The following is an 11,972-nucleotide window of genomic DNA, read 5'->3' on the forward strand; positions in this document are numbered from 1 at the left end:
ACAAGCTGCTGTGAGCATTTAGGATATACTGCTGCATATATGAAATTGAAATTGTATATGTATACATGAAATTGAACAATAAATAGAGAATGATAGCTGCTAAGTGCAAGAAAACAAGCTGCTGCATCAGCAGACATGTCTGTGTCCACACACATGGAATGAAGGTAAAGGGATGGGATATGACCAAACACCCCTTAAACTGTTCTACTGCAAAGACATATGTCCAAAGAACCATGACTAACTGTGTGTGACTGGGCTACAACCAGGGATGGGCAGTATTTTAGATAAATGTTTTTAAAATACGTATTTGAAATACAAAATACTATTTTGTATTTTGTATTGTAAAGCCTTTGGGAAAAATCTAATGTAATTTGTATTTGAATACATTTAAGATGAGTATTTTGTATTTTCAAAATACATAAAATACTTTGTGCCAATCGACCTTTTTGTCAGGGTGCTGATTTGGTTCAGACACACCCCTCCCCCAACCTTAACACTCATGCACGTGAGCTGCCTGCAGCAGAGTCAGCATTGGATCAGCAACTTTTCTCAGTTTTCTGTATTAAGTTAAAATGGTGCATCATTCAGATTTGCCTTCAGTAAACATGAAAGAATAAAAAAGCACGGACACGTGTAGGAGAAAAATAGCGTTAGCTGCCTGTTAGCCAATCAGTTTTGATAGTTTTTTTTTTTAATCTATCAACTACCTAGTCAAATGTGTTTAAAACATTGCTGCATGTTAGGGCTGGGTGATATGACAGAACTTTATATATCTTAGGCAGCGATGATATAAAGTGTGAATCGATTAAACTTTTCAAAATCATTTACATAGGCCTAGGTCATTTAGAGAAAATAAATCCTTGCAGTGTTTAGTGGGGCAGCAGGAATTATTGGAACGTTGGGGTGGATGAAGAAGCATGAATGAATGAATGAATAATATAGTGTGATGTACTTGGTTCAGTTGTACTTTGCTGTTTAAAGTGGGAAAGGAGATTCATATTTACACTTGCACGTTGCCAGGTAAAGTTTTTTGTTTTTTTTGTGCGCACACTCCATGACAGAGTGGAATGCTGACAATGTGCCTCGTTATATAATTCTGTAAATCGGCGGGGCAACTCGGTAATTGTTCTCCACACCAAAATAATCAAATAATCCCGTTAAACGCAGTATTTGAATTTGTAACTTGTGATTTTAAAAAAAAACATTAATCTGTGTAACACTAAATTGTATTTTTTTTATGATGCACAGCTCTTCAGCTTTTAGATTTATTCTTAAAAAAAAAAAATAATAATAATAATAATTTACATTTTTTATAAACTTTCTAATTTTAACAAACTGTATATAGAAGCAAACTTTACATGAAATAAATATAAAAGTTGCTATGCTTAAAAAGTATTGTACAACCTGCAAAAAAAAAAAAAGAAATTCAGTTAGTTTTTGATGTGGTTTTAAAACTTGCTGTGAAGTATATGTGTTAACAAACAGATGTACGTTGCAAGCTGATACACATAACAAAAAACCCCAGGAACCACCTGAGGACAGATAACATAAAGTCATTATTGTCAATGACATAACCATTTATCCTCTTATTTGTTTAGTGAAGCCATTAGGAGCGATAAATAAAAGACAGGAGCATGATTTTTAAACTGTTTGCAGTCTGTGCCATCTAGAGTTTCATGACATAACTTTGTATTTAAATAACCTTCTTATAGTCTTTCTCTGCATTTTTCTGTCACGTAGATAAAAAAAATGTGAGGTTGGTCGATGGTAACAGTCCCTGTGCTGGTAGAGTGGAGGTTCATCATAGAGGTCAGTGGGGAACAGTGTGTGATGATGACTGGGATTTGGCTGATGCTGCAGTGGTGTGTAGAGAACTGGACTGTGGAGAACCTGTAGATGCTCTGGGTGATGCTCATTTTGGACAAGGATCAGGACCAATCTGGATGGGTGGTGTATTTTGTGCTGGATCAGAGTCTACTCTAAAGAACTGTGGCTCATCAGGATGGAGCATACATGGCTGTACTCACAATCTTGATGCCAGTGTCATCTGCTCAGGTAAATCATTTAACTTGTTGCCCACAGATTTATTATGGATTGATGACTTAATGATTGTGTTTTGTTTGGAAAACTGTATGTATACATATTAAACTCAATATTATAATATATAAGAAATTTAATTGTTGTGGTATTTAACTATTATTCATTTTATTTACTTTCAAATAGCATTTGATTTTGTGTACTGTCATTCATATAAAATAAACAGGTCATACACCTTCTCGACTGGTTAATGGATCTCACCTGTGCTCTGGGAGGTTAGAGATATTTCATGATCAGACGTGGATGTCAGTGTGTGATGCTGCCTTTGACCAGCAGGATGCAGAGGTTGTGTGTAGAGAGCTGGACTGTGGGGCTCCTGTACAGGTGCTGGGAGCAGCTGCTTTTGGCAAAGGAGACGCTCAGATGTGGACACAAGAGATTCAGTGCAGAGGAAATGAATCTCAGATTTCATTCTGTTCAATATCATCATCAAACAAACACAACTGCACTGGTGACAACACTGTGGGAATGATCTGTTCTGGTTAAGTACCATTATTTAGTTTCTTTTCATTTGTTCTTAAAGCTTACCTTGTTTCTAACCTCACTGTTCTTTATCTAGGTTATGCAGATATTAAACTGGTAAGCAGTTCAGACTCTTGTTCTGGAAGAGTGGAGCTTCAGTTCCTCAGTAAATGGGGCACAGTGTGTGATGCATGCTGGGATATGAGAGCTGCCAGTGTCCTCTGTAGACAGCTGAATTGTGGGATTGCTGTGTCTGTTGTGGGATCAGACTGGTTTGGAGAGGGAAGTGGTGAAATCTGGGCTGATGTGTTTGATTGTGACGGGAATGAAACAAAACTCTCAGAATGTTCCATCTCTTCATGGAGTCGAGCTGAATGTTCTCATAGACGAGATGTTGGAGTCATCTGCTCTGGTAAAATTATTTAATGAAGAGAGTCATTATGCTAATAGTGAAAAAAAAAAATCTATAGCCTTATATATTAGGCATTTAATTATGCTTATCTACAATACTTTGTTCTACCATTGGAGTAAAGCATCAGATCTTCTCCTCAGATTCCTCTCTGGCTCTTCATGATGGTCTGGTGCGGTTGTCTGGAGAGAGACAGTGTGAGGGGGAGGTGGAAGTTTTCATCCATCAGGTCTGGAGGAGAGTTCTGCTGGACTCCTGGAGTCTCACTGAATCCTCTGTGGTCTGCAGACAGCTGGGCTGTGGCTCTGTGCTGAACTTCTACGGCTCCTCTTCATCCAGTCCTGAACACAGTCATGAGTGTGTGACGGGCTTCCAGTGCTCTGGGAGTGAAGCTCATCTGGGGAACTGCAGCTCTCCACAAACTCTCAACTGCAGCTCCACACAACAGCTGTCAATCACCTGCCTTGGTGAGAACAACAACATCTGGGCAGATTCTTCAGTTGTTAGTGATCAATAATGTGTTTTTTTTTTCTGAATATCAGGTCGTGGGTCCATCAGGCTGGTGGGTTCTGGGGGAGACTGTGCAGGGAGGCTGGAGGTTTTTCACAGCGGCTCATGGGGGACAGTGTGTGATGACTCCTGGGATATTAAAGATGCCCATGTGGTGTGCAGACAGCTGCAGTGTGGAGTGGCCCTCAGTAACCAGCAGGTACCAGCCTGGTTTGGTCCTGGTTCTGGACCCATATGGCTGGATGAGGTGGAGTGTGAGGGGAATGAGACGTCCCTGTGGAGCTGCTCTTCTCCAGGCTGGGGAAAACATGACTGTCAACACAAGGAGGATGTAGGAGTCGTGTGCTCAGGTAAACATGCTGCTTTTTTTTTTTTTTTTTTTTTACATGAAAATTAAACATAAGGTTTTACAAATTTCAACAACTTACTGTGCCCATAATGTTTCCATTTTTCAATTTTTGATAATTTATTTTTTTTTTTTTTTTTAATCATCTAGAGTTTAAAGAGATCAGGTTAACTGAGGGCTGTGAAGGGAATGTGGAGGTTTTCTACAATGGATCCTGGGGTAATGTGTGCTGGAACCAGATGGACAGAGACACAGTGAGTCTGATCTGTCAAGAGCTGAACTGTGGAAGATCTGGTGTTTTGTCTGGTTCTACACCAAGAGTGGAATCAGCTCCTAACTGGCTGGATGAAGTAACATGTCGACCACATGATTCAAACCTGTGGCAGTGTCCATCTTCACCCTGGGGACAGAATGACTGTGGTGAAGAAGAAGTGGCCAAAATCATCTGCTCAGGTAGAATGGATGCATTTTCTGTCACTAAACAGTACAAGATTAATCATTTAAAAACACACATGCTTTGAGAAGATGCATGGAATACATATAATATTTAATTAATTTTTGATTACAGAACAGGGGAGTGATGAGTCTCCTCGAAGCTATCTGACATGCTCCACATCTCCCCACCACAGACAGTGTTCAGGTATGCTTATTTAATTGAAACAAACATAAAAATCATGAATGCTGTATGCAGTGTTAAGGTAATGTGTGTGTTTTAGATCATCTTCCTCTCAGACTGAGTGGAGGGGAGGGCCGGTGCTCTGGGAGGCTGGAGGTGTATCATAACGCTGTGTGGGGCTCAGTCTGTGATGATCAGTGGGACATCAGTGATGCTCAGGTGGTCTGCAGGCAGCTGGGTTGTGGAGCAGCACTGAGGGCTGATGGGAATTCAGTCTTTGGTGCTGGTGAAGGTGTTGTGTGGCTGAACAAAGTCGAGTGCAGAGGGAATGAGATTCACCTGTGGGACTGTCCTCTCTCCCTGAAAAACCACACTGACTGTTCCCACAAAAAGCACGCTGGACTCACCTGTGCAGGTCACAGCAAACATTGAGGAATATTATTCACTTTTTATGTATTCAAGACAACCATGATTATGAATGTGTTTGTTTGTTTTTTTTGCCAGATTTGCTAGTAGTGTCCACTACTCCTGCCACAACAACATCAGCTTCTCCTCCAGTTTCTCCTCCAGTGCGCTCAACATCAGTCACTCCTCCACAAACTCCTCCAGCAGTGTCCCCTCTCTCCGTCCCCCCAGTGCTTGTGATTGTACTGGTAGTTGTGCTCTTACTGCTCTTAGTGCCACTGCTTATACTGATTCAGCAGAACAGAGTGATGAGGAGAGGTAGGAGAGATCCAGAGACTGTCATATTGTGTCTTATTCAGTGTGTGATCAGTCATGTGTTGTGAACTGACAGCAGGTTTGTCTGTCTACACTCACAGCTCTCTCTAAGAGGAGACACAGGATGATGACTGAGGCCGTTTATGAGGAGATTCAGCACAAGCCCACTAATAGACACAGTCTCTTCACTCAGAGAGGTGAGTAAATGTCATAGATTTGTGGAAATCAACAGAATAATCACTTGATTGAGAGGAATGAGTGGATTAAATCACATTGAATCATTTATGGGACCTTGTGTGCTGTTAGAAATAATGTAGGGTTAATAAGTTAGTGTTGAATGATCAAAAGGAAGTGGGGGTTTTGGCTGATTTGTTGATTGTGAACATGTCTGATGGTTCTAATCCTCCATAACAGGAAGTCTTCTTTCAACAGAACAGCATTCTGGGTATGAAGATGCTGATAAGCTTCTTTCAGGTTAGAGAGCTCATATATCATCATATACTGTAGCATCACATATCATATAGCAATGTTATCTGCTATGTACATAGAGATGCAGATGTTAATGTAAACATTACCTTTCCAAGTTGTGATTAGCAGATATTATAAAATATACATATATTTTTTAAAGCAAAATCTGCTGTAGTAGTTACACCTGACTACTATAATGATGGCACCACCACTAAAGGCCCAACAGGTCAGTGACTTTAACTGATCACAGGATTTAACTTATATAACTAAAGTGATAGTACCCAAAAATGAAGATTCAGTCATTTACTCAAGTTTTTCTTCTGCTGAACACAAAAGAAAATATTCTGAAGAATGTTGTTGGTAACCAAACAGTTTTTGGTCCCAAAAAAAATTTCATTTTTGGTTAACACCTTTAATTAAATAACATACTGGAACTGTGAATAATAAAATTAGTTTCTGTTTATTCTATCTTTGCTTTTAACACATTTAGAAGAGCAACAAGTCTTACCAGAGAATTATGATGATGTAATCACTGCTGGATCGACACATCATGCAACAGGTTTATTTCTTACATTTTTCTTGTGCAGGTTTTAACACTATTTACAGTATGTGCATTTTAAATTATACACAGACAGTTTTAAAAAACAAGATTTTGTACATTAATAGATGCATTTTATTTTTTGTTATAGATGACTTATCAGGAAACTATGATGATGTTGTCATTGTAAAACAGTTGTCCAATGATAAAACAGGTGATTCAAATTACTTTCTAATAAGAATACTTTTTTTCTGTGCTCATTTCTCGTTTGTCTTCTAGTTGTAATGGCATATAAAGTTTGTTGTACATTTATATCAGATGGTGTTCAGGAGGAGTATGATGATGTGATGAATGTTAGGGAATATATGAGTGACATGTTTGGTATATTTTCAACACTTTTTTTTTTTTTTCTTTACACTTAATAATTTTCATTTAGTCTTTATAATAGCTCCATATTTTTAATTTCTGTGTTAATGATAGCTCATTTAACTTGATGGCAAATATTCATTTTCATTCTTATACTTTTTAAAGCCTGTGTTGGTACATTGATTTGCTTTTGTTTTCCTATAACAGACTATGATGATGTGGAGGAGGATCCAGGGAAACAGGGAGGAACTGTGTAACTCAAAACACACCTGCTGGTTCAAAAGCTTTTAAATGGTCTACAGAGTTTAAGTGGCTCCATATACTGTATGTTTTAGCTGCAAACCACCAATGTCTTGTTACATTTTATATTGAAATCTCTTTTGAGAAAAAAAAAAAATATTTTTTCTTTCCAGATGTTTTTACAGATCATGCAGTTTTTGCAATCAAACTGCATTGACTCATTTCTGATTTGCATCTTTAGAAATTTGAGAGAGAAAAAAAAAACATTCTGACCTTCATTGAGTTTGTATATAATTTTGTTATGACGTCAGATTCTTTATTTTTAAGCCAACTTATAAAAATGTCATTCCTTTTAAATGTAGACCCACTGGTGGTGGACTTTTATATTATGCGTAAAGTTGTTTGAATTTACTTAAATGTTTGCTGGGATGTGATTTTTTTTTTTTTTTATTATTATTTTTATTATTATTATTATTTTTTTTTTTTTTTTTTTTCTGTAAGTTCAATACAATTCTGTAAAATAATGTGTTTTATTGTTCACATGTCCTTTGCAATGTCTCACTTTCTTTGCTTATTAAAAACACTGCTCCTCAAGCTTGGGTGGTTGTCATTGTTTATTGGTGTTTGTTTCTCTTCTTCTCTTCTATGCTGTATCTTTGACAGCTGGGTAACTTTGTCAGAGCTTTAACTTTTGTGACTTTCATCAGGATTTGATTCTGTAAAGTCTAAGGAGTCCTGATCAGTCACATTCTCTTGATAATACTGTACATATAGACAACTGAAAATATCTGGCTGATTTGTCACTAAAGCTGTTCTCTTCAGGTTTAACTTAAACGTGATTGGTGGTTGTCAGAAGACCCTGTAGCAAACTGTCTCTAGCAGACACATTCTCTTCACACAGAGGGGTAAGTAAGTGTCACAGTGTCTGATTTGTCATGATCGACAGGTTGAGCACATACCACCGGTTTCACAGACAAGGCCTAAGACTAGTCCCAGACTAAAATGCATGCTTGAGCGGTTTGAACCAAAAATATCTTGGTCTGACATATCTTAAAATATGTCAGTGCCATTTTTCTGTCTCAAGACTTCAAAGGCATTTTTATAAAATCAGTTTAAATATCTCAATTTAACTATGGCCTAGTCCTGGCTTAATCTAAGCACTGACTATGGAACCAGGGCTTAATGTTTTTATCTTAAGCCTATTCATTTATGATTATTAGAGAATGAACAAATGCAAATGCATAAGACTAAATGTAAAAATGGTTCTCTTAATTTATTATCCATAAATCAACCGATCCATCTGTCTCCAATAGCCGTTAATCTATTATGAAACACTATTATGTTGCTTGGTTTCATTTTCAAAACATATTACCACAATAGAAATGTCTGTTTTACCTGAACTGAATTATTATAAATAACTGAAAAAATATTTTCCAGTAAGTTTAACATTGCAATTACCTTCATAACACAAGCGCAAGACGCTTAGCATATCGTTTCTGTTTTGCTGCCGTCTTGTGGTTGAGTAACGCATTGCCACATTCAACGCAAATGGCCATGGCTACTAATTTCAGTGTGCCTTAGTTGTTGCTGGTAAATTAAATAAAATAGTAAATTAAACATATTTTTTTCTAAATATTAAATTAAAATGACAATCAATAAACCATGTATTAATTAAATCATCGTCATGAAAAAATTAAATAACAGGGTTGTGAATTAAGCTTTTCTTGGAGATTAAAATTATTCATTAAAGTAATCAGCGAACAAAATTATAAAGAATAACCTTTTAATAACCTATGTATGTGACTAATGAATAACAATATCCGGTGTATGGTTTTTACATTATACACATTAAGAACAGGTTGAAAACTGTTCTTATGTAGTACCAGAATTCTGGGAGTTCCATTAAGAGTCCATGCACGTATATTTTTTTCTGGTCTAGACAGAATACAGGACTGAAATGCTCCAGAAAAATTTTCCTTACTCAGAGGTGCAACACTGCTGCTGACTAACACACAACGCGACAAATTTAGTCAGATTACCGAATGAATGACTCAAAATTATTTTTTTTTCTAAATAAACTTTTTAGTTTTTAAATTAATTAATTCCCATTCATTCCATCTAGAGTTTAAAGAGATCAGGTTAACTGAGGGCTGTGAAGGGAATGTGGAGGTTTTCTACAATGGATCCTGGGGTAATGTGTGTTATAACCAGATGGACAGAGACACAGCGAGTCTGATCTGTCAGGAACTGAATTGTGGAAGATCTGGCAGTGATCCCAAAAATTCAGAGGGACTGAAGCCTCATAATTGGCTGGATTTTTTAAAATGTCGATGACATGACTCCACTTTATGGCAGTGTCCATCTTCACCATGGGGACAGAATGACTGTAATAATGAGGTGGCCAAGATCACCTGCTCAGGTAAAATTTTAAATGATTTAAATTAATTGAAATTTCTCAAAATATAGTTTTTTTTTTTTTTTTTTAAAGAAATGTAGTTAATAGATTCTGAAAAAAATGAATCAATTATTTTTAATTATTTATGAAACTGATTATGTTGTAGTTTCAGAGGAGAAAAGTCACGAGTCTCTGCAGAGTCGTCTGACATGTTCAACATCTCCTCACCAGAGACAGTGTTCAAGTAAGTTTATTTTACAACAGACTGGTTTAAATATTAATCACTTTCCACATAGAAAACTGACTAGTTGACAGATCTTTGAAAATGTTGGTAATGAGTAATCAGACTTGTTTCTGTGACAAACCTCAAAGAATAAACCAGGTGCAGAGAGCTTAAAATTGGAGGTCAGAAAAATTGGATGTGCTTTCTGCTAGTCATTTGTTTTGCATGTTCAAGTTGCTCAAATTGATTACAGCATATTTAGTATATGTCCAGTTAAATACTGTATTATTTATCTTCCACATTTAAATTAATAACAGCTTCAAGGACCTCTAACATGCTTCTCTGTATGTATTTTGTTGTAACTGATGTGCTGAAGCTGGTCAGTGCTGGTTGATGTGTGTATTTTAGATCATCTTCCTCTCAGACTGAGTGGAGGGGAGGGCCGGTGCTCTGGGAGGCTGGAGGTGTATCAAAACGCTGTGTGGGGCTCAGTCTGTGATGATCAGTGGGACATCAGTGATGCTCAGGTGGTCTGCAGGCAGCTGGGTTGTGGAGCAGCACTGAGGGCTGATGGGGATTCAGTCTTTGGTGCTGGTGAAGGTGTTGTGTGGATGAACAAAGTTGAGTGCAGAGGGAATGAGATTCACCTGTGGGACTGTCCTCTCTCCCTGAAAAACCACACTGACTGCTCCCACACAGAGCACGCTGGACTCACCTGTAAAGGTTACAGCAAAATACTGACAAATAATATATATATTTTTAGAATTTTATGATAATCATGATTTTAAATGTTTGTTTGTTTGACAGATTTGTCAGTGTCCACTACTCCTGCCACAGCAGCATCAGCTTCTCCTCCAGTTTTTCCTCCAGTGCGCTCAACATCAGTCACTCCTTCACAAACTCCTCCAACAGTGTCTCTCTCCGTCCCCCCAGTGCTTGTGATTGTATTGGTAGTTGTGCTCTTACTGCTCTTAGTGCCACTGCTTATACTGATTCAGCAGAACAGAGTGATGAGGAGAGGTAGGAGAGATCCAGAGACTGTCATATTGTGTCTTATTCAGTGTGTGATCAGTCATGTGTTGTGAACTGACAGCAGGTTTGTTTGTCTACACTCACAGCTCTCGCTGACTGGTACACTGGACTTCACAGGACTCGGTCTCAGACTGAGCCAGTTTATGAGGAAATTTATCACAGGCACAATCAATGTACTCATAGAGGTGAGGAATCATGAGAGAAGGGTCTGTCAGTCTGTTAGTAATGATGAACATGTTTCTGACTGTTCTTTTCACCTTTAACAGGGAGTCTCATCTCTGAAGATGTTGCTGAGCTTCTCACAGGTTAGAGACGTGATTTGCAAACACAGTAAATGAATTGTATAAATGCAAACCGTGAAATTCACAGCTTTTTAGGACATTAATGACATGCACTCACACATGTGTTTGTTTGGATTTAGAAGATAGGGTGAATGAGATCACACCAGCAATATATGAGGATATCTTCACTGGTGGACGAATACCAGACTGTGAGACAGGTGCTGATGCTCTTCTGTACTTTAGTAGTTCTCTGACTGTAATTCTGCAATGTGCATAGTAATATATACAGTACATTCAGTTTTGTTTTAAGTATCACAGCACTGATTTCATGTTAAATTTGTAGACCACACACCAGAGGGATATTATGATGTCATTGCCAGTGGACAAAACTATGGTACAGGAAAAGGTGATTTTGTTTTGATATAATTTGCTAAAATGCTGTTTTATGAGCTTATTGTTATATTTATCAGCCTATAATGCTATATTTGTGCCTGTGTGTGTTTGTGTGTCTGTGTGTGTAGTGGACACAACAGAGGATTATGATGATGTCATCATTAATGGACAGTGCTCTCACAGTGTAACAGGTGAGTCAGGCTGAACTTAATTTTTAATAATTTGTTTCAATGATATATCAAACATGTTTATACCATTAATGAATCATAATGGCTATATCAGTTGTAATCTAACAGTCTGTCATGAGGGGACAGGGATCTATGATATGACACAAGATCAAGGTGTATTAAATTTAAAATGATTTTTATTGTACATGTGTAAAGAGGGAGATCAGGAGGAGTATGATGATGCATGGAGTATCACTGAAGATGTGAGAAACCTGTTAGGTAACATTTTTGCCATTTTCTAATTTTATTAAATATATAAAGCATTATATATTAAGAACACACCTTATTCATTATTAGTACATATTACTGACACAAAACTATGAAATTATTTAATTAGTAATTTGCTGATTTAAAATAAATTAACTCAGTTTGAAATACTGATGCAGTCATAACATTAAACAATTTTTTGCCTTTTTTAATACAGACTATGATGATGTGGGGGAGGAGCTGAACGATGAGGGAGGGGCTGTATGATTAGCCACACCCACTGCCAATGTCACACTTTAGTTGTTGTTGTTTTTTTGAGTTGCATTTGTTGTGTTTTTTTAATATTTAATATTTTTAATAATTAATGCTTAATTAATGCACAGATAGTCATGAGTTAATGTATAATTCATGAAGAACTAAACCATTAATTAATGATTACTAC

General features: G+C 37.2%; 1 long non-coding RNA gene and 1 pseudogene across 1 annotated transcript; both read left to right on the top strand.

The window, feature by feature from the left end:
- Window positions 1–7,033, top strand: part of LOC127158950 (deleted in malignant brain tumors 1 protein-like) — a 56,755-nt pseudogene extending 49,722 nt beyond the window's left edge.
- A 4,011-nt stretch (window positions 7,034–11,044) lies between these two features.
- On the top strand, window positions 11,045–11,767 carry LOC127158947 (uncharacterized). Its single transcript, XR_007826322.1, has 4 exons — window positions 11,045–11,109; window positions 11,225–11,287; window positions 11,480–11,542; window positions 11,748–11,767. It is a non-coding gene; the product is annotated as an uncharacterized LOC127158947 (long non-coding RNA).
- The last annotated feature ends 205 nt before the right edge of the window (window positions 11,768–11,972 follow it).

Source organism: Labeo rohita, unplaced genomic scaffold, assembly GCF_022985175.1.
Source record: "Labeo rohita strain BAU-BD-2019 unplaced genomic scaffold, IGBB_LRoh.1.0 scaffold_180, whole genome shotgun sequence".
Classification (NCBI taxonomy): Eukaryota; Metazoa; Chordata; class Actinopteri; order Cypriniformes; family Cyprinidae; genus Labeo; species Labeo rohita.